This window comes from Drosophila suzukii, chromosome 3 (assembly GCF_043229965.1).
Source record: "Drosophila suzukii chromosome 3, CBGP_Dsuzu_IsoJpt1.0, whole genome shotgun sequence".
Lineage (NCBI taxonomy): Eukaryota > Metazoa > Arthropoda > Insecta > Diptera > Drosophilidae > Drosophila > Drosophila suzukii.
The window spans coordinates 88053568-88079723 of NC_092082.1; the positions used below are offsets into that span (position 1 = coordinate 88053568).

The window sequence follows — 26156 nt, forward strand, 5'->3', positions numbered from 1 at the left end:
GGGCTGTAAATCATAACTAGATAATTTATGGCCCAGCCAGTGCTCCAATGTAAACAACAACAAAATAATCTGTGACATCATTTATAAGGTATATATAAAGCATTCCTTTCATACCTTTCAATATCTGTCTCTGGACCTGGCTGCGAACCCACTAAATCCCGCTTAGCCTCAGTTCATACAGAAACCCCGAATTCATTCATAAAACTTTGGAAAGTCGTTAAAATCAAGACCATGTCTCCTTCGATATTAATGCCCGCTTATGTTGGCCCACAGATTTATGCCCGTTTCGACCTTAACCAATTTATTGGGGTATTTATAAATGGCGACATTTGTAGCCTTTGCAACTCAATCGCATTATAAACTTTTTACGATCCGATGAAAAGAAAATAACAACGGCCGAATGAAAAACGTGAAAATTAAATCAAATCAGACAACCAGATGATGAAATGCTGATTGCTACGGATTTGTGATTTTACTGCCCGAGATCAGCACTGCTTAGGAAATCTACATATATGTATATCTATCCATAATTGTGGCTTTTCCTGTCCCATAGATGAAATTATAAATCTCTCGGCGTCAAAAAAGAAAGAAAAATATTTACTAATTCGCTGGCGAATTTTGGCAATTGTTCAAGGCTGACGCACGAGTCAACCGGTGGTCAGGGTATGGGATAGATTTTAGACAAATTTTCAATTTCAAACTAAACATGCACAGAGGTAAATTATATTGTGAAGATTTACCTGAAAATTTTTCACAAAAATATATAATACATTTTTTATGTTTTCAATATTTTTCAGCTAAAGATTTTGACTTCTATTTTAAAATCTTAAACACAAAAGTTCGAATGTTTTTCTCTCTGTTCAATGACTAATGCAATGCCTTGTCACATTTGTATATAATTAGATCTCTTTCCTTTCTGCTGACCCACTAATCAAGAAGAAAGTTCTACCCAACATTTCACATAGTTAAAGCCACTAATTTAAAGCAAAAAAGTCGATGTTTGAATCTGGGCAACCACCATATGTTTCTCTATTTGTTTGCCTTTCTGTGTTTATTTATTTATTTGTATTTGCTTATCAGCGGCACGGCGGCGTCTCTAATTAATTTTTCTTCTCTGAAAATCGGTGGTCGTTCTTTTTGGTGTTGTTTCGATACTTTTTCGATGGCCAACCGAGATCCGGTCTGCGGGGAAATCAGCTGCGTATACAGGCGGTAAACTAATTAAGTCACAAATACATAACGCCAGCTTTTATCAGACGAGATAAAAATTACAAAAAAGAGGAAAATATATAAATACGAAAGGAAAAATGAGAAACAAAATCAAATGGAACTAGCCCGGCGCTATCTGAGTGACTTTTAAAAAAGATTATCAGCTGGAAGGTCCAACAACAATTGTTTTTTATCAGCAGCTAATGAGTGCCTGTGATAAGGCAGAACTAAAAATAAAAAGACAGAGTGAAAAAGAGAGAGACCCTGCACGTGTGAAACAAAATATTTAAAAGCCATATTTCCGCTCGACCATCGAACGACCATCAATCACCAAACTCGAGTGTCCCGCAATAATATTTATAATAACTTTAAAACGATTTTTTAGCGCGCAGCCGAATGCCTTTCAACGTTTTCAATTTCATTTGGGGGCCTTTAATTGCCGAAATCAATTCAAAAGCCAGTTGAACGCGTTAAAAGCAACTACACAGGGGCAGCAAATAAACAAAATAAAATAAGAGCCGACCGAAAATTTCAATAATTATTAACAAGACGACGGCGAGTTCATTAGCGCCGCGGGCAAACGAATACACATTTGTGTATATATATGCACAGTTTTTAATGAAAACACAAATAAATGTTGGGTAATTAAGACTTGTCTTTCATACATTGTATTGGCCAGTTCTGGGTGTTCGAAATAAAATCACTAAATGTACGTAATGAACGCCTGCACTGGGGAAAATATAGGGGAGTATGTATTTTCCCAAATAAAAAATATATTTTTGGGATTTGATATTTTAAAAGAACTGGAAATAAACTAACTAACTATGCTTTCTATCTCAATTCTATTCAATTCCTATGATCTTTTTAACTAATTCGTAAATTCGTTTCCAGCTGATAAGGTTTTTCTCTCTGCACTGGCCAAAGGCGTTTCAAAACTTGTTCGACAACTTGTTTTGGTCTTTACATATCGACTAGAATCGCGAGTCAGCACCATATACACTACCATATGCGATAATGCTGGAAGCACATGATATAATATAATTGGAATGCGCCACACACACAAGCACACACAAGTGAGTACCAGCGGTGGAAAACTATCTGCTGGGTTTCCACACATTATCGGGCTTGGTTTGGTACGGCTTACCGAGAATCATGCTCGGGCCGCAGTAAATTTCCATAAATTTACATGCCATAAATCAAATTGAAAATGTGTTTTCCTCGATGATCGCAACTCTTTGCCTTATCTCCAACGGCTGTCTGTCTTTGGGGGAGAAGACTGCCGCTGCTATTGCTGCTGTTGCAAACCAAACACGGGGCTTATCAGTCGAGTTCAGTGCAGTTGGCTGGCTGACAAAGTGCAGTCAACTCATCGGGCTGCATTTCCCCCCTTGGAATCTTGGCGATGACTAAGTGTGGAGAGCCCACGCACTGGGAGTTCAGTTTGTGCTCTACTATTTGGTTAAACAACAACGCAGCTCAGACGGCACAAATGGCCAATGCTGACACCGAATGCGATGAACTCATTCACCATTCATTCATGACACCAGAACTGGCAAAAATTGTATGCGACTAGGGGGTACCCGGTATAATAGAATGGCAATAATATCTTATAATATCAACTCTGCTGATGGAACCCAATATTTTATAATCAAGCGGAAGATTATAAAATATTGGGTTCTATTAGCAGAGTTGATATTATAAGATATTATTGCTATTATATTATAATCTGTTCATCTTTAGTGTCAATCTTATAAGAAATATGTCTAAAGAATGACATATTTTGCTATTAATGGGATGTAAGCATTAAAGACTGTTCAGATCGGTACTAATAAACTTCTTCCATCTTCAGAAATCGAAATGGCTATCAAAGATCCCTACTTTTGAGGTATCTATCATTCAATCTTCCACCAAATTCGTATACCCCCCGAGTACCAGGTATAATAAACAGAAAACAGTCGCTGTTCTGACTGGCCGCTAAAATGTTCTGAACACGCCTAATGGACTTCTCAGCTGTCTGTGGAGGGAAATGCTGCAGCCGCAATAAAAAACGTGCAAAACATCACCAATAACAGCAGGAAATTCGCAAAGCGGAGCCCAGGTACATATAGGTTCGATCGTATGACTAATTCGCACAGTTCGGTGATAAAGTTCACAAAGTAAATTTGCACACGCTCAGCTCGAAACTGCTCTGCTCTCCATACCTCGAAGTTTAATTTCATTTTTTTACGGCTTTTACCGGCAATTACGTCATTGGAGAAGCGAACGTCTTTAGCGCTGTCAGCTTGTCAAAAGTATGAACAATTTTGAGTTGGACCGACTTTCTTATTGCATTCGGCAGACGTCTGATGAACCCAAAAATGTGTGTCTGTGAGTCAGTCTGGCCATCGCATATGGCGCTATTTATTGGCTACACCACTGGATGGCACTCTCAGCAAAAAGTGCACGTCCACGAAAATATTTAATTCACTTGGGAGCCAGAAACTGGGCCATTAACTTACGATTCTGAGATGAGAAAGTCAACCAACCTGCAAAGAAGAGAATAAATCAAATTAGTTGGTGATTTAAATATGAATAGATTAAGCAGTGTGACTTCACTTTCAAATATGAGATCATTTTGAGGGGAGAGAATGTTAAATGAAAGTTAAGAAATCGCCCATAAAAAGGTGAAAATGACCAGAATGATAACCCCAAGCACATGCCAAGCCCCATTGAGAGTTCACCCAACTAGATCCGATCCTACTATCATCAATGAGATCATCCCACTGCCGTACTAAGGTCATCGAAAATTATTTTTTATTACGGCGCCATCTCATCTCTAAGGCAAAATAAAAAAAAAGACGGGACGTGAGTCTATCAGTCTATATGCACTTGAGAATGTGTGTTTTTATGTGCATTAATCGCCTGCCTAGGACGTACGATTTATATACAACATTTATTTACCAGTTTATCACGTAGTCATGATTCACACAAATTCTAATCGCCAGGCTTTGGCAAATGGAAAAGGTTTCGCAATAAAAATTAACTGGGAATTAATCAATTATTGGGAGGCAATCGAGCAATCGAGAGGGCGGCCTGCATTCATACATGTAACTGAAATAAACAACAAACTTAATTAAAAACCAAAAATGGGGCGCAAAAGTAAACAAACCGCCCACACTCATTCACTCGGGAACTGCAGACTGCACAAATTGAAAAACATACAAAAAGTCAGAGACAGAAACAAAGTTTAAAAAACGAATTGCACTTCAGCGTACAATGGCCATAAATATGAAATTGTATGGTAAATTAATGCTATTATAGCGTCTAAAATCCAACACACAAGAAATAGAAGAAAAATGCTTAGAAAAGAGCAGCAACAGCGGCTAAATAAAGAGCCATATTTGAAGACCTTGTACGTGGGCTGCCTACACAACCAGTTCGCGGATTCAGTTTATTTCAATTTTGTGTGGTGTGCCGGTCTGAGCTGGCCCAAACCGACTGGGCCCGTTCCGGCCAACTCCATCTCCGGCTCCAACTATAGCTCCAGTGCACAGGAAAAAAATGCAGCTAAGATATTTCGATATCAGATAGATTCTTAGATACTCTATTATAATATTTGTAATCGTATTTTAGGTCTTTCATTTCATACGATTAAAAAATATGTTAATATTTAAGTGCTTTTCTAACTACTTACAAAATGATTGTCACATTGATCACATAGTAAAAAAAATAAAAGAGTTCTATGGAAGTATTATATTACAAATCTTTAAAAACATCTCTATCTAGAAAAATATTTTGTTTGGAATAAATTATTATAAAAGATCTTAATAACCACAGGCTTTATTATCAAAGATCACAACTTATTATGAGACCTTTAAGACCTTAGTTTTTTTCAATAGACATTTGTTTCGAACTTCAACTTGATTGATCGTCCAGTTCTGTGGCTATATTTTTCTCTCTGTTTACTACCGACTGACTGTGGCAGTATTTCAGTTTCTTAGTCCATATGTATACGAGTGTATCGACTTCATACATATGGCGGCACTTGATTTGCATAACAAATGCAGCACAGCAGCAGCCGGGGCAAAAGCAAAGGCGAAATCCAAAGAAGAAGGCTGTGGCCGCCGTAGAAGCCGACTCACCCAGCCGTGCCAAAAACAAAAGTCAGCCAAATTGCTGCGAATATATATAGACTGGCTCAAAATTCATCAAATGCGCACCCAAGAGTCAAAAGCTCGTCTCGCTCAATTACCAGAAATTTCACTCCATTAAGACACACACCTCGCGCGTCCATAAAAAGTGAATGTCTATCATTAAGACAATTTTTTCCAACACATTTTTACTTTTTTTTTTTGGTTTTTCTTAGCTATCTTTTTGTCTTTTTTGCATCCGCTCGAACCAGCACTTTTCCATTTCCGCTTTTATGCCAAATTAATTGAGCCTAATTACGGCCATTGTATGCTGCGGATTAGATAATCGTGGAGAGAAAGATCACCTGCCGCGCCAGCGAGCGTTAATTAATTGGTGATTTCGGCCAAAAACAGAAATTAATAACCGAGCTGAGAGTTCGTTAAAAAATGCTAATTTCGCTCATTTTGAACGGCGCCATAACGCGACGCCCTTCACATATTTTTCCACCTCAATTTCTAAGGTGACAAAAAAATTGCCACCGAACCTACGCAGCAGACGTGTCAGTTTGAGACAAATTGGCAAAGATTCAAGTATGCCATAAAGGGAATGCCCGGCCGAAAAAGAAAACAGCCCATATTTCTACGTGTCCAACGGAACGGAGCCCTTTTGTTATATATTAAAAGGCACCTTATAGAGGGGGAGCTACATAGATTAGCTGGGGAGCCATTAGTCAGCGGACGTCGATTGCGTAGCACGGTGGTTGTTGTTCACCGATTTGTTTGCGTTTTCACATTTATTTATCAACAAATTACGCTGTAAACAAAGGCAAACAGACCGGGCAAACGAACGGACATGGGTGTAGTACTATAGCACATACCTCAAAAGTCCGGCCAAAAGGTTAATTATGCAGCCGGGGACTGGGAATTCACAATACCATATACACACAAGTACGTATTCACATTGTACGGAGGGAAGTTAGTCAGCTCGTCAGTGCGGTTCGTCAATCATTTTCTGGATGGCTTACATGAAAATCGTGTTTGGTTTTTCAGATTGTTTTTCTTTTTTCTTGGTTTTTTGGTGGTCTGTGTTAAACGTTTTCACTGCATTTTTTACAGCCAAACAAATTTTTTGACAAGCAACTGACAGAAATTGACAAGCGGCCGAGCAATGGGCCAAAATGCTGGAGGACCGAAAAGAACCCCACAAACGATATGATGTGAGAGATGGTTCCAGCTGTGAAAAGGTCAACATCTCAGACAACCAGACATGCTGGGTCTGTCGTGCAGAGTTATTGCCTCGTCGTTTTGCCTCACTTTCCAACCAACCAGCGATGGCCGAAAGAAATGAAAAGTGTGGCCTGAGAACACGAGAAAGAAAGGCCTTTCTTCTCGGACGAAACGACTTTGACCAGCTAATATTGACAAATTAAAAGCAGGTTAATGTGTCTTTAATGTTTGTGTAGTTTTCCCTGGTGGGGTTAGGAATCGTACATAGATGCCGGAGATCCATTGATGCAACATATGTGCGCGGGCATGTAAAAATATACACACAGATCGGCGCGTATCTTTAAGAACCGACATAAAACACAGATACAGATACAAACACGTGTGTGTAAAAACGGGCAGCCAAAGGCAAGGCAATTCAAAAGTCATTGAGGCGCAAAAGTCAAGCATAAATATTTCAAATAATGTTTGCTGGCCCCGCTGGCATTGGGTCTTGGGTCTTGGGTCTTGGATTTTTGTAAACCCAACTAAACCGTTCGCCCTCTCTTTCCCCCGCTGGGCTGCCCCTCTCTTTCACCCGCTATCGCAGTGTGTGTGTGTGTGTTTGTGTGGCATAATTTGGTGAGAGTTCGAGTTCAACAGCTGAACAAAAAACAGCACCAAGCACATTAACTTTGAAATAAGAACAACACCATAGAACTCGAAACGGTACACAGGGAAAAATAGGGTAACTGTTAGTGAAGTATTTCTTAAGATCTTCATTAAATATATCAAAAAATTTAATATATGTGTAAAAAATATTAGAAAACTGATTGAAAACATTAAATAAGATACGATATTACAAAGATATTCAATCCATTTCCTTTTAAGATCAAAACATATCATAATATCAACAATAAGAGCCAATAGTCGGATATTTGAGAACCAAGAACCATGTCGATTGGTAATCATTTCATTTGATATCATATTTTGTTTCTGTGTAAAGATCGGAAAACTGAGAACAGAGAATGGAGCATACAGAGCACAGAGAATCGGAGAACCGGAGGGAGCTCCCAGCACGATGAGATGAAAAATTCTAGAGGGCGAGAGCGACGGGCGTTTCTGTAATAGACGATGTCTACGCTGATGACCTCAGTTAAAAATAAATAATGCCTTACATTGTTTGAAATTAGTGGCTGTTTTTGGGCTCCAGTCTGCAGATGGATCTGCGAGATTCTGGCCGTAAGTTCAGGGTGGCGCTCAGTGATCATGAAGATGCTCTGCTCCCATGAGGTTGGCGACAATAAACACAAAACATGGGGCGCCCAAACAAATCATTTTGTCAACTCAGCTTGTACCCGGCAGCTGTGGAAGAGGCATGCATATTTGTGTAGATTCTTGTACGACATTTATCACACAAGAAATTGATGAACCTGCCCCGCCTGATAAATGTCTGCGAGCAGCGAGACTGGGGGAAAGCGTTTCAGTTAAATCGGAGAAAATCTGGAGAGGAGATTAGCTTCTAAGCCGCTGAATTGGGTGTAACATTGCTTTATTTAATTTAAAATCAAGGGAGATTATGGAAAGGAGCTTAGCTGCCAAGTTTGGGGACTTTTAAGGTTTGAAGAAGATAAGTTTCTCTTTTGTTCAATGAATTAAACAATCAAGTATTACTATTACCTTCTAATTGAATAAGGATTCTCAAACTTTATATTAGTTTCCTAAATTACTATATTTTAAACTTAAACTCCATGTAACTCATAGACATTTATTTTATATATCGTTTACTTTTTGGGTCTTTCCCAGCCAGAAGAAGAATGCCAGGCCAGCCGAAATATTGTTTCAGTTTTATTTACCTGAAATTTGCTATTTTATCAACCACCCAGCACAAGTGTTTCGCTGCGAACTTATTTACATACTTATCGGTACATATGTGGAGTATAAACAACAAAAGCAGACACAATGAAAAAACGAGTTTATATATAAGGTGGCTATGCTGTAAAATTATAAAGGGCGGACCATATCAAGAGTGCTGTTATGGCAGACAAAACGGGTCGCCAGCTAAAAACTCGGGGGTTAAAAGCGATCTACGCCGATGACGCACCATAGAACCGGAAATTCTGTTTTTGTCATTACGCTGAGTTCTCAATAAGTATGCAAATCGAATTGTTTGTGCACTTTTCGGTGTTTATTCCCATGGAATGAAAGGCAAACTACCACCACTCGACAAGAGTGTAAACAAACTACACAGCGATTATGATTTATGAATCGAAATAAACGCTGACAATTCAAACAGCAGCGGAAATGCCAAAGAAAACCGATCAGAACCAAAAGCAACCAATAGCAATCTGAGATAACTCAAGAAACTGGCTTCATCGCGTCGCGTAGATAGTGCCAGCGACTAACTAACTGTAAACATATATTAAATAGGTTATCACTATCATTTTCGGTTTGCAGCTGACAAGATAAAGTTGAGCCACAAAAAAGGGGGGAAAGAGAGACAGACTAGAAAACCCAGCAACTCAGGTAAATTTTGGGGAGTGAAAGTAAGTGGCAAACCCGGCGACAATCACAAGATGTATCTAAAACTCTGACGTTTCGTTCTAGGAAGCCCCGAAGCCACTCATAAACCACTGAGATCCCGAGATCTGTAGATCTGCAGATCACAATGGTCTTTCAGATAAGCTGGTTTGTTTACCCACCCCCGAAGATAAGCGACATGGGGTCCCGAAGCTCTATTTACCTTTTTAGATGCGTTTGCAGCTGGTTCACGAGAAGAGAGTATCTGTAACTTTTGCTTCTTTCGTATTTTTCGGTTTCACAACACCACTGAAAATTCCATAAACACCAAATAGAATTTCGCTTTTGTGTATTTCTTCACAATACTTTTCTTTTCGTATATCTTGAGATGTATAATTTCTCTTTTATTTTCGTTACTTCGTTTATTTTATAAATTTCTTGTAATCACTTGTATTTATTTCTCGGTTTCAACAACAACATTTCGTCATGTTTTTTTCTACGGGGCGTACAAAAAATGTAGTAAACGTAATCGAAAACAAAAGCACACGCGTTCCCCCAGTTCTCTCGCTAAGGAGAGAAAGAGATGGCGGTGGGGCCAGAAGAAAGAGAAGGAGATAGATAGGGGGAAGCAGAAACGCACGCACACTCTATAAGAACGGAACCGAACCGCAAAGAAAACCGATTTTTATGCACTATTTAGCTTTACATTTTTCCTGTATATAGTTTTTATTTATATTTTTTCTTTGCTTTCGAAAAAGGGGTAAGGGAATGTTTATTTTCTTATTTTTTTGGGGGGATGTGCTGAAACCGTGCGAAATTCAAGCCTGACAAACGATGCGTTTGTTTTATTTGCAACTGCAATTTCCACGCTTGTTTCTCATATTTTCTCTTATTTGTTTTCCGAAAAACAAACGATTTCTTTATAGTTAAATGGAGAGTGTTGTTTTTAATCGCGATCGTGTGAGTGTGCCTCTGTTTATCGCGCTGGTGATTTTTGTTGACTCGAAGAAATTCGTTCACACCCGCGCCATTCATGAAACGTATCCCAAAGATACGATCGTCACGCACTCACAGTTTCGTCACTGCTTCATACGCTTAACTAAGTAAATACATTTTAAAAATCCATATTTCTCCAGATTCTCTTACGCACGATTATAGAGTGCAATGTTTTGAACGGCAAAACGAAAACGATCCGCGAGCAAAACCGCTTTCGTCGATAAAAATTTTCAAACTGAAACCGCCTTGGAACGGAAACTCACAGCCGTTGAGTTAACAGGGGCAGCCGTAACATTTAGCGGTTAACAGAGCGGCTGACATGCTAAGTTAACATGTTCGAGGGCAACTCGCTCTGAGTTAACATGTGCGAGAACTACGATTACCGGTTAACAGTGCGAGCTAACAGGCCAGAACTGCAAATAACGGGTAAAGAGAGAGAAATGAGCGGCGCTCAAACTGCGCTAACAGCTCAATTCGAGCTGATCGAGTAACAGCGATCTGCTGTTCAAGAAGAAATCCCCTTAGAATTTTTCATTGAAAGTAAAAACTGTTGGGAAAACTCCCCTTTGAATGTGTTTGTAGGTTTCACACACCCATTCGAAAGTGTTTGTAAATTTACACTAACAAGCGGCGATAAAACCCCATGTTAGAGCCTTTTCTATGGCTTATTTAGTGTGTTTGGTTTTCAGATTTTACGACCCGAGTCTCTTCTTTGCGCAGCCTCTTTCAGCGTTTATCGGCTGGCATCTCCCTCAGTTCTTATCAGTGGAGCATTGTCTTATCTGCAGATTTATGGCCCAACGTGGATTTAATAGACCCCAGTTCACCCGATTCCTGGAAGTCGACTTAACACTTTCGTTGTCTCAATTTGATTAGCGCCTGCATTGGCTTAACACTTTTCTATCCATTTATGAACCACAACGAAAGGGAGAAACTATATATGTTATATGAGCTTCAAATAGGAATTAAAAGAGTTGTTTGCTAATCATATAACTTACATTGCACAAGCTTTGTAGAAAGATAAGGATACTATATGGATCTTATGAGCTGCTAACAAATAAATTCTTAGTATGTTTTTAAGTAAGAATAATCTTTCAGAAAACTCAGTAAGTCAAGATATTTAATTTTATATACTCTGAAATTTCTAGTTGTGCAGCTAAACCTTTAATATGTATTGCTCTTAACTTATTATTAATGACTAAGATGTGGTAACCATAAAATTAATAGATTAATGAACCCTAGTTTTAAATCATTTATAATTACAACTCTAAACAACACCAAATTAAAGATACAAGAGTTGAAATTATAAACACCTCTGCTTTTGGCTGTTAATTAATTTTAACGTGCGTTTACAAAAACTAAAGAATTTTGTTAAGCCCAGGAATTAAGCATTCAAATAATAAATCATCCCTATAAGGGAGAATGAACTCTCGTCCTGAGCCAATTGTTGAATGAACCAGACAACTAACAACAATTCGTCAGGATTAGCCGTGTCAACTCTTTCCTGTTTTTGTGCCATCTCCTTCTTTTTCCCACTCTATTGGCTTTCCTCTTTCGTTTTCTTTCCACCTTCCCTCCGCATTTCATAACGTTTTGAGGTGTGTTCGCCGGCCTCATCCTTATCGAAGGTGCGCATCAACGTCACAGAGATATCCCATATACCCATATAGCCATAACCATTCCCGAGCCGATCTACGTGCCCGGGTTCTCTCGCTGCCTTTGAAATCGAAACTGCCCATTGTGTTGAAATCTAAGCAAGCGTGTGAGGAGCTCCCCAGTCCCCGAATCTCCGAATCCCAGTTCCAATCCCAATCCCAAACTCCATTCCGTGTGATGTGCTGCATGCTTGATCGATAGCGTCTGGTCTCCTTGATTTCCAGCGAAAGGTAAACACAACAAAAGCGAAAATATTGAGAGACAAAAAGATGCCACGCAGATATTTTCGGGAATATTTTGAATAGTTTTCAATGCCAATGACAGCAGGAGAAACTTGGCTTAGAGAGTGCACAGGGAAAAATTAAATTAGCCTTGTTTGAAAGTAGCTTTTTAATTTAATTTAAATCACTTTGATTAGATTGATAATTAGATAGACAATCTGCTTTGGAACCAATTCAGTTTTTTAATTTGTTTAAAGTTAAGTTCATTTAAAAATGGTTTAAATAAAACACTTAGAAATAGCACAAACACTCCATTATATATTTTCTCTCTCTTAACGTGTACTTTTCACTTTGGCATAAATAATGCCGAATGAAATGCGATAAACAGAGTTATATATTTGCACACAGCGGGGAGCTGGCCAATAAAGTTGTATGGGGTTTTCCATAATACGCCGAACCGAGTTAAAACCAAACCAAAACCAAAACTAAAACCGAAACCGAAGCGAGTGAAAAGTGCCATAAAAAAGGCAATGCTCGCGTCGCTTTTGCACTCACTCAGCGACATCATTCTGTTAATGGTCGCACTGTCTCCAAACGTAGCGATATGCAGATTTTTCGCAATGGTATAGTATCGTATAGCCTATATGTGGTAGAGGGGAATCCCCCCTAAATGCATTTGCGCCATTTGTTGGCCTTGCCGTTTGGCTGATAAGTCAAGTTTTTATGGACGCGCGCGCATTTAACTTGATTATAAACGACGGCAGGCGGCCGGGCCATATAAAATCGCTTTTCATTATGGCCCAGGCATGTGAAATTAATAAGCCAGCCGACAAGCCAGAAAGCCGGGCGGGCCAATATTTTGGCCAAAATCACAACGCCGCCGCCAAGTTCGTTGCCTAAGTCTTTTGTTTTGCTTTCGGCTTTTATGTATTTTCATTTTTTCGCCCAGCCAAAACTCCCGCTGCGCGTGTTTGTGGCCAAACAAACTCCAGAGCCGCCTTAAATGTTCATTAATTCAAATTGATTCTAATCGCGACGCCTTCATTAATCTAAGCGCCACCCCACGCAATGCATTTTCTATTGCCCGCAAATTATTTATTGATGAGCCTCGCCGCGAAATTGGCTGCCGGATTCGGTTGCAGCCACAATTGCATGATTAATGGGCGGATACCCGGAGTGTCCATGGAGGAGTCGCAGAATAGGACCCTTGTTCTATGACAAACGATCGTATTTATGGCTCTATTCACCGGCCACAGGTAGTCACGTCTCTGCGCGTGTTTGCCTTTCGCCCATGGAATCCTTGGCCAGTTCACTTCCGCCTGCCAGCCACTTGTTACATGGCGGGCAAACAAGAAACACACATTTTAAGTGCTGTTTGTTTTGACCGGGAGGCGGGGAGCGAAGTCGAGTCCCGGAGATAAGTCTTTCGGGTCCTTCGATTGCAAATGCCAGACGGCAGGCCAGTCAGCTATAAACTGACACATCTCTCATGACTTAACGAGTGACTCAGGGGCTGGGTAAATATGGATCATATCTCCCCTAAAACTGTGTTTTATCTGCACTGGGCGAGAAATCTGGGACACAATTGTAGAATAAAGTAAAGTAATGTTTAAAGTAAAGGATACCAAATAATTATATTTTCTTAACAGGGTATTTATGTAAAATATTATTTACAAACATTGTTTTTCTGGGTGTACCAGCTACACTGTACCTACACCCTTTTAAAATCATATAAATTATGATCACAGAAAATTCTTAACTGAAGTTTGGGTTATATAAAGAAAAATGTACGATAAGGTATGGAATAACATTTTAATCTTATTTTCTTATCTTATTTACATTTATTTAAAGTTTAATTGTAAGGCAACATAATAAGGCTCTAATTATTTAGGTCACAATTAGCTATTTTTAATATTCCCCAGCTTCTCTCGTATGGTTTTTTTCCCAGTGTTTCGCACCAAAACAAAGCAAAAGCTGTGTCAACATGGCTCCAAAAGCGGGATCGGGTCAGCTGCTTTTGGCCAGAGGCGACAAAGGAAGCGAACTGAACCGCTCAAGGTTGCCGCCGACTTTGGGTCAAGCGGTCCAAAAGCCGCGTGAAAATCTTGTTAAGCATTTAATGCCAATGAGCAAATATAAATCAACATGACAAATGACTAAAAATTCTCGGCGACAAGATCGCAGCCTTTAAAGACACCAAGCCACCAAAGCAACAACAAGGGCCACAAGAGTGTTGCTCTTGCGTTGTACTTGTTGTACTTGTTGCACTGCACGGTGGCTGCCTTTGTTGCTGTAATTGTTATGCTGCTACAAGCCATTGTTGCGCCAACGAAATCTGCATAAATGGGTCAGCGATCAGCATTCAGCTGCCGCCGGCGGTGGATTTACCTTTGCCTTTGTGTACTTGTTACGCCCGCGGGAGCAAACTCATTGAACCCCATTGAAAGTGCTGCTTTTTTACTCTTAACAAGTAAAGCTGCGCTTGGAAAATATATTCCAAGTTGCAGGGGCTTGAGAAACCATATTTAACCACTAGTTATTAACTTTAAAAAATTACAATTAGAAATTATATGCCCAAGTTTGTATATATTCCTGGTCAATAGAAAATGTAGATTTTATTTAATTTTATATGCACCAATTTTTTATTTCTTCCTGAGCAGGCTTAGATTTTCTTAAGCTATTAATATTAATGGATTTCTTTGTCCTCGACATTACCAAAGACAATCAAACAATTGAAAAACAAGAGTAGTTGGATCGATCCATCCTTTATTCTTTTACATTTGCACTTGGCTTTGTTTATAATTGTCTTAAACAAAGAAGACAGAAGCCTCGCCGAGCCCATTGTTTTGCCTTCGATTCGTATTATTTGTGTCTTGTTAAGCTGCAATGCCAGATGTGTGCAAAAAAGGCTATCAACACCACGAACTGCATTCCAGGAAGCTCATATTTCTAGAATTTTTACCATGTGCGAGTGTGCTTGTGGCGGCTGCTAAGTTCAGAGCCGCCATGAATTTGTGGCCAAGACCTTGCTGACAACATTAGACCCTGAAAATGGGCGGCCGGAAAACTCGCTGACAGCATGTGGTGAAAACAGCGACCGCCGAAAGGAAAACCAGAGGGAAAAAGGGAGGCTCCGGATGGCGATGCCCCACAGTGTGTTTGTTGGCATCCACACTCGATATTATTTTCGTGCATTTTCTTGGGGCTGCCGCCGCCGCCGTGTCTACGCCGGATCAACTGGCTCTGTAATTATAGAGAACGCTTGCCGTGTCACAGTTGCCACATAAATCAAACCACTGGCGGAAAAGTCAGTCAGCCGGCCAAAGCTGCTGCTGTTTGGCCGCCGCTCGATGCACTGGGAAAAATACCTGAGTAGTTATTATTTTGCTTAAAAAAATAAGTCAAAAATTGTTAAATTAAACTTCATTATAAAACTCATTCATAAATGTAAATAAATGTATTAAAAAAAGTGTGACAGGGCTGAAAACAATGCCACACTTTTGTAGTTCAAATCAATACTTCCTACTCTTCATTTTCTTGATGAAGATTCTGAAATGACTTTAAAAAAATTATTTCCTTATTATTTCCTTAATACACTTTCCACCCTAGAGACCATTCTTCGAGTGTACTTGCCACGCGCGACTTGGCTTTCTGGAATCATAATTCAAGACCACTCCGACTGGCTCGGCAGCCAGTTTTTGGCTTTTGTGCTGAACTTTTCGCACGCCTCGACGAATGGCCGTGGCAGAAACAGAGGCAGTGGCAGTGGAAGTGGCAGCATCTTGGGGCATCCGTCTTTGTAATTAGGCGTTCATAATTAGCCCGGCTGAGCGATTTTTTATAACATAGGAAAAGGCGTCGCTGCTCTCACGGGCTTTAGAAAGTTTTTGTTTTTATTTTTATTTCCCTCCGTTTCGCTGGCAAACTCGCTGATTATTAGCACGATAGCATTTAATTAGATTTTGGCCGACGGACACTATGGCATTGTGAAAGGCAGTCCCAAAAAATGGGGGAAAAAAATCTAAAGCCAGCGGAGATCTGGGCGCAGTCACAGCTCATTAGACGCCAACGCTCGACTATTGGGGATTTTTTTTGCATATGACCATTTCCGTTGGCTAAAAAACCGAGAAACAGCAAAATAAACTAAGAAAAACTTGTAATTTATAGTACTCAAAGGAGAGCTGCTCTGAGCGGCCTTGATCGCCGGCAGCGAAGCGAGTCCAAGCGAAAATGTTGCAACGTTTGTTCTGCTGATTGTTTTGTTTATTTGTTGGTGTTAGGCAAAACATAATCATAAAACTGTAAACACGAAATGCATAAATTGCAACTCGAGAGGCATCGACTGCCGCGAAAAGGCGAAAAAGCGAAAAAGCAGCGGAGGCTGCACTTAACCCAGTTCGCTGGCCGTACCGCCATTTACCATCTACCATTTACCATTTGCTATTTACCATTTAACAACTGCCGCGTTGCATGTCGCGGGTCCATTGATTGCGTCGTTTTCAGATCCGCTGACTAGACAAACAAAGGCACAGCCCGCCGCTCTGTTCTCCTACCAACTAACCAGCTCACTAACTTAAAGCTCGGCTCAGGTGCGTCCCCACAAAATAAAAAAATAGAAAAAAGAAAAGGTGACAACAAGTGCAGGGCGCGTTTATGGCCACGCTCACGCAAAAAGATCACGAAGTCACCTTCAGGTTTCGAAATATTTTAGTGTATTTACCAGGAAACCAAAGACTGTGCAGAAAACTGAAGACAGAAACCGCTTAAAGCTCGTTGAAACATTGGGCTTGTTCTAGATTTCACTTTTTGGCAATGGCTTATTTGTTATGAGTCATGGGATTATAACATATTTAACCTCAAGTTATGGAATCTAGAAGTGTAGTTTTGGGTTCTCATTCTGCATGCCATTGGATTTACGAAAAAATCGAGCATGAAAAGGGGGTAAAATTTTGACCCTCGTCTAACAGAAATAAATAAATGTTTATTATTAGAGAATTTCGAAACAAATTCATAGAGGTATCCCACGCTTAAATCGGAATGGAATTACCCAAGTTATGAAAGTTAGAAGTGCAGTTTTGGGTTCCCATTATGAAAGCCATTGGAATTAAGGAAATTCCGAACATGAACATGGGTTAAAATTTGGACCCTCTTAAAAAAGAAACATTTAAATGTAGAATATAAGAGAATTGAACCACGAACTCATAGAGGTATCCCACGTTTAAATTGGAATGGAATTACCCAAGTTATGAAAGTTAGAAGTGCAGTTTTGGGTTCCCATTATGAAAGCCATTGGAATTAAGGAAATTCCGAACATGAACATGGGTTAAAATTTGGACCCTCTTAAAAAAGAAACATTTAAATGTAGAATATAAGAGAATTGAACCACGAACTCATAGAGGTATCCTACGTCTAAATCGGTATCCAATTACCCAAGTTATGAAAGTTGGAAGCGCAGTTTTGGGTTCCCATTATGAAAGCCATTGGAATTACGGAAAACCCGAACATGAACATGGGTTAAAATTTGGACCCTCTTAAAAAATAAACATTTAAATGTAGAATATAAGAGAATTAAACTGGGAACTCGTAGAGGCATCCCACGTTTAAATCGGAATGGAATTGCCCAAGTTATGAAAGTTAGAAGTGCAGTTTTGGGTTCCCATTATGAAAGCCATTGGAAATACGGAAATTCCGAACATAAACATGGGTTAAAATTTGGACCCCCTTAAAAAATAAACATTTAAATGTAGAATATAAGAGAATTGAACCACGAACTCATAGAGGTATCCCACGTTTAAATCGGAATGGAATTACCCAAGTTATGAAAGTTAGAAGTGCAGTTTTAGGTTCCTATTATGATAGCCATTGGAATTACGGAAAACCCGAACATGAACATGGGTTAAAATTTGGACCCCCTTAAAAAATAAACATTTAAATGTAGAATATAAGAGAATTGAACCACGAACTCATAGAGGCATCCCACGTTTAAATCGGAATGGAATTACCCAAGTTATGAAAGTTAGAAGTGCAGTTTTGGGTTCCCATTATGAAAGCCATTGGAATTACGGAAAACCCGAACATGAACATGGGTTAAAATTTGGACCCTCTTAAAAAATAAACATTTAAATGTAAAATATAAGAGAATTGAACCACGAACTCATAGAGGCATCCCACGTTTAAATCAGAATGGAATTGCCCAAGTTATGAAAGTTAGAAGTGCAGTTTTGGGTTCCCATTATGAAAGCCATTGGAAATACGGAAATTCCGAACATGAACATGGGTTAAAATTTGGACCCCCTTAAAAAATAAACATTTAAATGTAGAATATAAGAGAATTGAACCACGAACTCATAGAGGTATCCCACGTTCAAATCGGAATGGAATTACCGAAGTTATGAAAGTTAGAAGTGCAGTTTTGGGTTCCCATTATGAAAGCCATTGGACATACGGAAATTCCGAACATGTACATGGGTTATTATTTGGACCCTCCTAAAAAAAAATATTTAAATGTAGAATATAAGAGAATTGAACCACGAACTCATAGAGGTATCCCACGTCTAAATCGGAATGGAATTACCCAAGTTTTGAAAGTTAGAAGTGCAGTTTTGGGTTCCCATTATGAAAGCCATTGGAAATACGGAAATTCCGAACATGAACATGGGTTAAAATTTTGACCCTCTTAAAAAAGAAACATTTAAATGTAGAATATTAGAGAATTGAACCACGAACTCATAGAGGTATCCCACGTTTAAATCGGAATGGAATTACCCAAGTTATGAAAGTTAGAAGTGCAGTTTTGGGTTCCCATTATGAAAGCCATTGGAAATACGGAAAACCCGAACATGAACATGGGTTAAAATTTGGACCCTCTTAAAAAAGAAACATTTAAATGTAGAATATAAGAGAATTGAACCACGAACTCATAGAGGTATCCCACGTTTAAATCGGAATGGAATTACCCAAGTTATGAAAGTTAGAAGTGCAGTTTTGGGTTCCCATTATGAAAGCCACTGGAAATACGGAAATTCCAAACATGAACATGGGTTAAAATTTGGACCCTCTTAAAAAAGAAACATTTAAATGTAGAATATAAGAGAATTGAACCACGAACTCATAGAGGTATCCCACGCTTAAATCGGAATGGAATTACCCAAGTTATGAAAGTTAAAAGTGCAGTTTTGGGTTCCCATTATGAAAGCCATTGGAAATACGGAAATTCCGAACATGAACATGGGTTAAAATTTGGACCCTCTTAAAAAAGAAACAATTAAATGTAGAATATAAGAGAATTGAACCACGAACTCATAGAGGTATCCCACGTCTAAATCGGGATCCAATTACCCAAGTTATGAAAGTCAGAAGTGCTGTTTTGGGTTCCCATTATGAAAGCCATTGGAATTACGGAATATTAGAACATTCCAAGGTATGGAACCTAGAATTGCAATTCCTACTTTGGTGAAAAATATCGATTATATAAATACTTTAAAAGTATATTATTTTCTCCTATAATTTTGTTTTAGATCTGGTTGGGGTCGATGCATATGGGACCTCAATGTGAGCCTAGGCGCCCTATGAAATGATTAGTAAAAGGTAGGCTTTCCTATCTTTTAGGCTCTTGGGCTGTGCGCTGATACCCTTAATTTTTCCAGTTTTCCTTTATATACCTCGAGTAGACCTTTACGCAAAAGCGATTTCTTGAAGTGGGCACCAGATAAGACCCCAGCCCCACCTGGAAACGCAGCCTTATCGCGAGGTGGCCCCTATGCTGCGAGGGTGGCCCAAGTGCGGTAGCTGGAATGACAGCAGGATGCAAAAGTGGCGGCCACAGTAGCCGCACAGGAAGCACGGACACATGCGAATGCAAATGCAAATGCAGTTGGGTTGTTCCCCGGCCAAAACGACAACGGCTTCATCACCTGCGGGCAAACAACTGGCCGGGGACAGTCTGGCGGGGATCGGGGGCGGGGTCAGACAGTTTGGGGCGTGGCCGGAGTGCCGCCTGGCTAATTTCTAAACACAAATTTACCCATCCGCTGGAGTACAGTTAGAGAAAAAAAATGATGTAAAAAATATAGCTGGATATAAAAAAGCGCGCGCCAAGATGTCTGCAAGTGTTGCACATCGCACAGATGCCACAGCCGTGATACAAAGCCAAAAGGCCAGCAGCAGCAGCAGCAGCAGCAGCAATATCTGCAGCAGCACAACAGCAACATCGGCAATATCTGCTGCAGCACAACAGCAACATGGGGCAAAAACAAAAACAATGGTGGCAGCTGCTACCGCCGCCACAAAACATAATCTCCGGCGATATCTCAGCAGCGGCATTCGTGTGGCTTCCTTGGCCGGGCCAGCACCACCACCCCCTGCACCACCTGCCTGGCTGCACCACCCACCCCCTCTAGCCCCTCTAGCCCCTCTTCAGCCCCCCTCAGCAACTGTCTAAGTAGCTGGTTTGTTTTTATTATTTTTCCCTCGCTTTCCGTTGCATCGCCGGCGGGCCTATGGCTTAGTTTGCTCTTTTTTCAGCCATTTTTTCCCTGATTTTTTTGTTTTATTTTTTTGGTTTTCCTGGCCGGCGTCCGTAACTAATAAAAATTTCAATTTGTACGCTAAACGGTTATTGACGTATTACCGCTTGGCCAACATCCAGCGAAGAAAACCGGGAGACAGGCTGAGGTAGCAGCAACGCCTTTAGTTATTGTTTCTGCTGGTTCAGAGCACCGCCTCCGTAATGTTTTATTCATTGCGAAACCCCAGCCATAACAAAAATGCATCGCAGACTATGTGTTTGTGTAAAGCTTTCCCCCTGAAAAAAATTCGAAAAAATCAAAACTCATAACTGAAACCCCATTTGAACTGATGTCCTTGACATTGTTTAGAGGACCGCACCTGGCCAAAAGTCCCCCCTGGTGATTCCACTTCCGGCCCCATCTTAATTACAATCTTTTTATGTGCAGCCAAATTATTGTCTATCTTTATGGTAATTACAGTAACTGGCTTAATTATATAACCCGAGTGTCTCCGTACAATTTGCGGGTTCGTGATGCGGCATGAAATTAACTTGAAGTACGCCTTAATGTCAAAACCGATTTTCGAGGGGCTTGTCCGCGTAAGGTAAATATAGAAAAGAGACTGAACAAAAAGCTGTCTAAAATTGGTGAAGATAAAAACGAATCTGACGAGGTATGCCATTAAGCTGATTTGCGATTTGCCAATGCTAATTTGGTCAAATAAAGTGGGACAAACTGTGGGAAAATGTACGACAACGGAGGTCAAATTGCACAAAAATATGCAGAAAGGTAAATAAAAAATGAAAACATTATGATTTTTGTGATTATATTAAAAGATTATAGTAAATCATTTGCACTACTAGTTTAATTTTAAAACACTTAAGTAAATATAATGGCACTTTGCTATATATAAATAAACATCACATAAAAGTAAATGATACCTTATTATAGTACGATTTTATGGTTGAAAAATTATTTAATTATAAAAGTTGTAACTGCGTGTTTCCTGATTTTGTAATTAATATTGCAAGCCTCTTATTTACAAAAGTTTTATGTGCATCTCGCATAAACGAAGGGATTTTGTCTTGCCATAAGCCCTCCTTACAAGGACAACAACCAATTTGCATATTTTCTTGGCCAGTCAGGGCTGAATCCCACCAGTCATTCCTCAAGCAATCAAATCTTGAACCCGGAAAGCACTTGATCGCAAATACAAGGCTGCCAGTCCATCAGACAAAGGCTCTCCAGCGCGGTCCTGTTTTCTGTGGCACCCCGAGCACTCGGCAATTAAGGCTGTCCCGGCTCGTTTAATAAACATATATTTTCCATTTAATTAACTTCCTTAAATGTTTAACATGTTTTTTACATAATTATTGCGCACTGCCTCCGCAAAGCAGCAGCAGCTGAGGCAAACAGCCGATTGAATGAAACAATGACAGCGAACTGGAGCTGAACTAAAAAAAAAAAAGAGCAAATTATGTGGGTCACCCACCGCAGGCCAAATGTAAAGGAGATCAGGCGAGCGATGGACATAAAAGGCTAAACACATCCAACTGTACACTCGCATAAAGATCACGATTAAATGAGTGCACAATTGGATCAAATTTGCGCCACAGTCGCCGGGCTTAAAAAGAAACCCTGGCCAAAACCGAAGACCAAGAGCTAAGAGCCAAAAGCCAAAAGCCCAACTCCCAGGCTCATAAAGGTGCAGGCTCCTCTTTGTCGCCGCTGCCGAGGCAGTAAAATTGAATGCGTGTGGGTTGCAATGTGACACATACTGTCATTATTACCAAGCAACAACCTCTAGCGGCCAACGGCGGAAAAAGCCAACAACAAAACGACCGGGCCAACTCGGTCTCATATTACCAACTGCAGTTTGGCGGCTCGTTACGGGAAAAGCCGCTCTGCTCCGCGGAAAAATACAAATACAAATGGCAAAAAAGCCAGGCCATTCGCAGGAGTATTTGGCCTAAGAAATTTATGCATTATGCAATGTCGTCGCTTTTCCAGGCTAATTTCGGTTTTCCTCCTTCTCCATGGGGCAGTGGGAGGCCAGCGAAATCCGAGAGCCCCATCAAGCAATTAACAGATGAGGGACTCACGGAATCCGACCTGGAGAAGCTCCATTTCGGAGGTGGCTAATGGGTAGCTGGGAGATATATCACAAGATGTGGTTTTTAGATGAGAATTATAAGTATATATAATAAAATACACTATAAAATACTAAAGCGAAATATTTGATAATAATGAGATCACTTTTAATTCTTAAAAAGTGTTCATATTTTGACAAGTGATTTGTTTAGATCTGAAAATAACTTATTTTAAATTTTGTTTAATAACAAAAAATGACCTCCCATACAAAAATAAATATAACAAGATTATTTTAAGTCGTATATATTAAAATCCCTAATACTTTATAGTTATGGTACAAGAAACAAAACAAATTCCTAAGATAAACAATTTTATTAAGTTCGGAAAACATTTATAGGCATTGCAAACTTATTTAATAACTTTTTGTTGGCTTATTTTAAAAGTAATGTATGATAAGGGTCTTCATTAGAATTTATTTATAATATTTGTAAAATAATCAAACAAAATATTACCATTTATATTGGATTATAAGTCCCTAGATCCTGCAAAATCCTGATATAGGGAACAATTTAAAATTGCAAGATACAAAATTCAATTTAATTCAGAAGCGTGACAAATTTATCAAATAACTTTTAATTATTTAAGCTAAACTTAGCGATTTTCTTATGTATGTTCTACAGTTTATTAGCTTGATAAACCAACCTTAGGAGTTTCTGATATTTTCCACAAAGCATTCCATAAATTTGAAAGTCTGGTCCTCTGGCAAGATTCCTTTGTGTAGCACAGCACACAATGCCACCCAGGCTTCACAGGCCGAACTAATTCAGAGTTATGCCGGGCGAAGAGACACAAAATGTGTTTCTAATTTCTGGTAGTGAAAGCCAAGAAGGCAGTGACAGCGACAACCACTAAGGTAGCCACATCAGCAGCTTTGGCGACTTTAGCAACTCCACCGAGTTGGGCAACAACGACAAACACTGCCACTGATTAGCCACTGGTAGCCTGGAATCCTGTTGCCCGTGGAAACTCGGCTGGCACTGGCACCTTGGCAAATGGCAATAAATTTTGCACTTGAAATAAAAAGTAATGCCTGGAAATTGTAACATAAAGCAACTGTCACACATAAAACTATCAAACTAGCTGGCGGAGGGAGCCGAAATGGGGCTGAAACACACACAAACACACAGAAAGCCAACTGACTGACTGGCAACTGTCACTTTTGGCCAAGTTGCATGTCCACGGCAATTGCTACCATTTTCATTTCGTACATTTCGAACATTTCGTTCATTTCGCGGCGTTGACAATTTTTCCAGCTCTCTGGCATTTTCAGTATTTGCAGCATTTCCAGCATTTGCCGCATTCAACATTCAACATTCACCCATCGGGCGTCGTCGGTTGCGTGGGCTGGAGCTTAGTGAAAATTGGCAAAAATATTTGGTCAAAATGTAAAAGTTATGGCCAAACTCAAACTCTAAACCAAACGGCAACTGCAACTGCAACGTCTGGCAAATGTTAATTTACGATTTCAATTTGGCGGCCGTTGCAAGAGCGGCACATAATTTATGCGCCTTAATTGAGCGGATCGGTGGGCCCAGAAAGGGGGTGGTGGCTTTTTGGCTGAGCAACTTGAACTTCACAAAAGTTATGACATGAAAGTCGGTTAGTCACGTCTGCAGCCTGCCGCATGTTGCATTTGACACACATTCGAATCGACTGGTAGATGGAGATTGGATACTGTATATTGGGTATCGAAGATGGAGATGCTGGATGCAGATGGATTGAGGGAGGGTTGGTGGGTGGTTGGGTTTGGTCAAGGTCACCGAGCTTTGCCTGCTGGCTCATTAATTCCCCCAGCTTTTTTTTCGGCCATCCAGCTCCAGCATAAACAAGGCAATTGAAACGAATTTAAGTTAGTTGGCTGCTAATTCAAGGGCATGCTGGCACTGCTGCCGGAGTTGCCAGCAATTTATTTCAATTAGAAACTCATGAGGGTTTCATACTTTGTTGTGGGCGCGTGCACACAATCATATGCACTCAGAAAAAAATCACAGTATATGACTTGAAAAACTGCAACATCTCTAACCACCAAAAATATATGGAAGTAGGGATTAAATTTTATACGCAATTACTGGGGAGTAATGCCAATAAAACTAGTTCGACTTGTGGAGAGAGATCTAAACTAAAAATTAGAACACTTAGATTAAGTAGTAGTGCTAGGGACAAGGTCTTCGACCTCGAGTTATTATATATTATAAGGTTATGTTATTTTGAAAATTGATTTTTGAACTTTACATTACGTTGTATAAACTGGTTCTCTTAGGATTTGTATTACAGTTAGAAGACCTTATGTTTTTTTAATTTTCAGTGTAACATTAATGCTGAAAAGCCAACATAATAGAAACATATAACCCATGATTTAACCACTGGTTTCCAAGTTTCTCAGTGCACTCGGGGTTGGGCAACCGAGCTCAATTTGAAATAAATGAGTTGTGCGCGTGCAATTCGGAGTGCAGAAGTTGGCAGTCATCATTAAGAGGCAGTTAGGCCGTTAGCCGATCAATGGGAGTTGCAATGGGGTTTATGTAGAGGCAGAGGCCAGTGACCCGCGATGACTCAACCTGGACACATGGGAAATGGGAAGTTATGACCCAACACCGTAGAAGTGGCCAGTCCGCAACCTTCAAACAACTTTCGTAAAACCCAGCGATCCGAGGCCGAAAATTCGCCAACACCTTTCCCTCTTGGCCACATTGCTGCAGGTTAGTCAGCCATATCGGCCAAAAGTTGCAACTTTCCAAAGTCGCCAAGGGAAAAAGCCAACTGCCATGCGATCCTCGGCTAATAAGCCACCTATGTGGATTTTTCAATGCAACAAAAAAAAAGAGAGTGAGCGTAATGATGCAAATTTTGGCCAGGGCCAATGATGATTGTTATGATGCAATTGCCGGGGCCCAAATAACTGCAATTGTGCGGTCCTGCCACTGCCACACAATAAAGACGCTTTCTGGCCCCCACCATTATGCTAACTCGATTTGGGCAAACAGTCCGCCAAATTATTGTTATTATGCGGAAATGGCCGAAAAAAAAGAAAACAGCCGCAGAGATAGCTAACAAATTGAGGGGGGATTTTGGGGGATATCAAACTGCAGGCTCTTACGAAATTGGGCGCAGAAAATTGGCAGCCGACTATCGCACCATCGCATTCGCTCACCCAGCAGATACATACATACATATGTTTCTTAATGGCAAACTTTTTCATAGCTCGTTCATAGCCGATACAAATCAATCATTATACTTGCCGGCAATGTAATTTGTACCCTTTGCTTGTTTTCACTTCCTATTAAATTATATTTGGCATTTAACGAAGCGAGGTGGGTGCACCACCAACGGCAATTGACATCAATTACACGACAGGCGACTCCTGGAGCCGTTCCTCCGGGATTCGACGGGAGCAGCCCGGAGGAACAGCCCTAGCCCCCGGGCGTCAAGTTCCCCCGAAAAAGGCGCGGCACTGACAGCTTTTCGGGCCGCAATTTGACGCACGCCCGTTGTACTAACAACAATAACAGTTGCAACAACTAAAACTCTCCCAGTCTCCCAGTCCCAAAATGCAGATACACCCAGAGAAAAAATCACACCAAGTC

The 26156-nt window shown here is 40.1% G+C and overlaps 2 protein-coding genes across 2 annotated transcripts in view; one reads left to right on the plus strand and one right to left on the minus strand.

Annotated features, from left to right (window-relative positions):
- Positions 1 to 10250, minus strand: part of cv-c (crossveinless c) — a 95328-nt gene extending 85078 nt beyond the window's left edge. Inside the window, exons 1-2 of the mRNA XM_065867144.2 lie at positions 10192 to 10250; positions 9265 to 9537 (exon numbers count right to left, since the gene is read on the minus strand). The gene's annotated coding sequence lies outside the window, so the exon portion shown is untranslated. The remainder of the gene's footprint in view (positions 1 to 9264; positions 9538 to 10191) is intronic.
- Positions 1 to 26156, plus strand: part of His4r (Histone H4 replacement) — a 267260-nt gene that overhangs the window by 78186 nt on the left and 162918 nt on the right. The gene's annotated exons all lie outside the window — the stretch shown is intronic.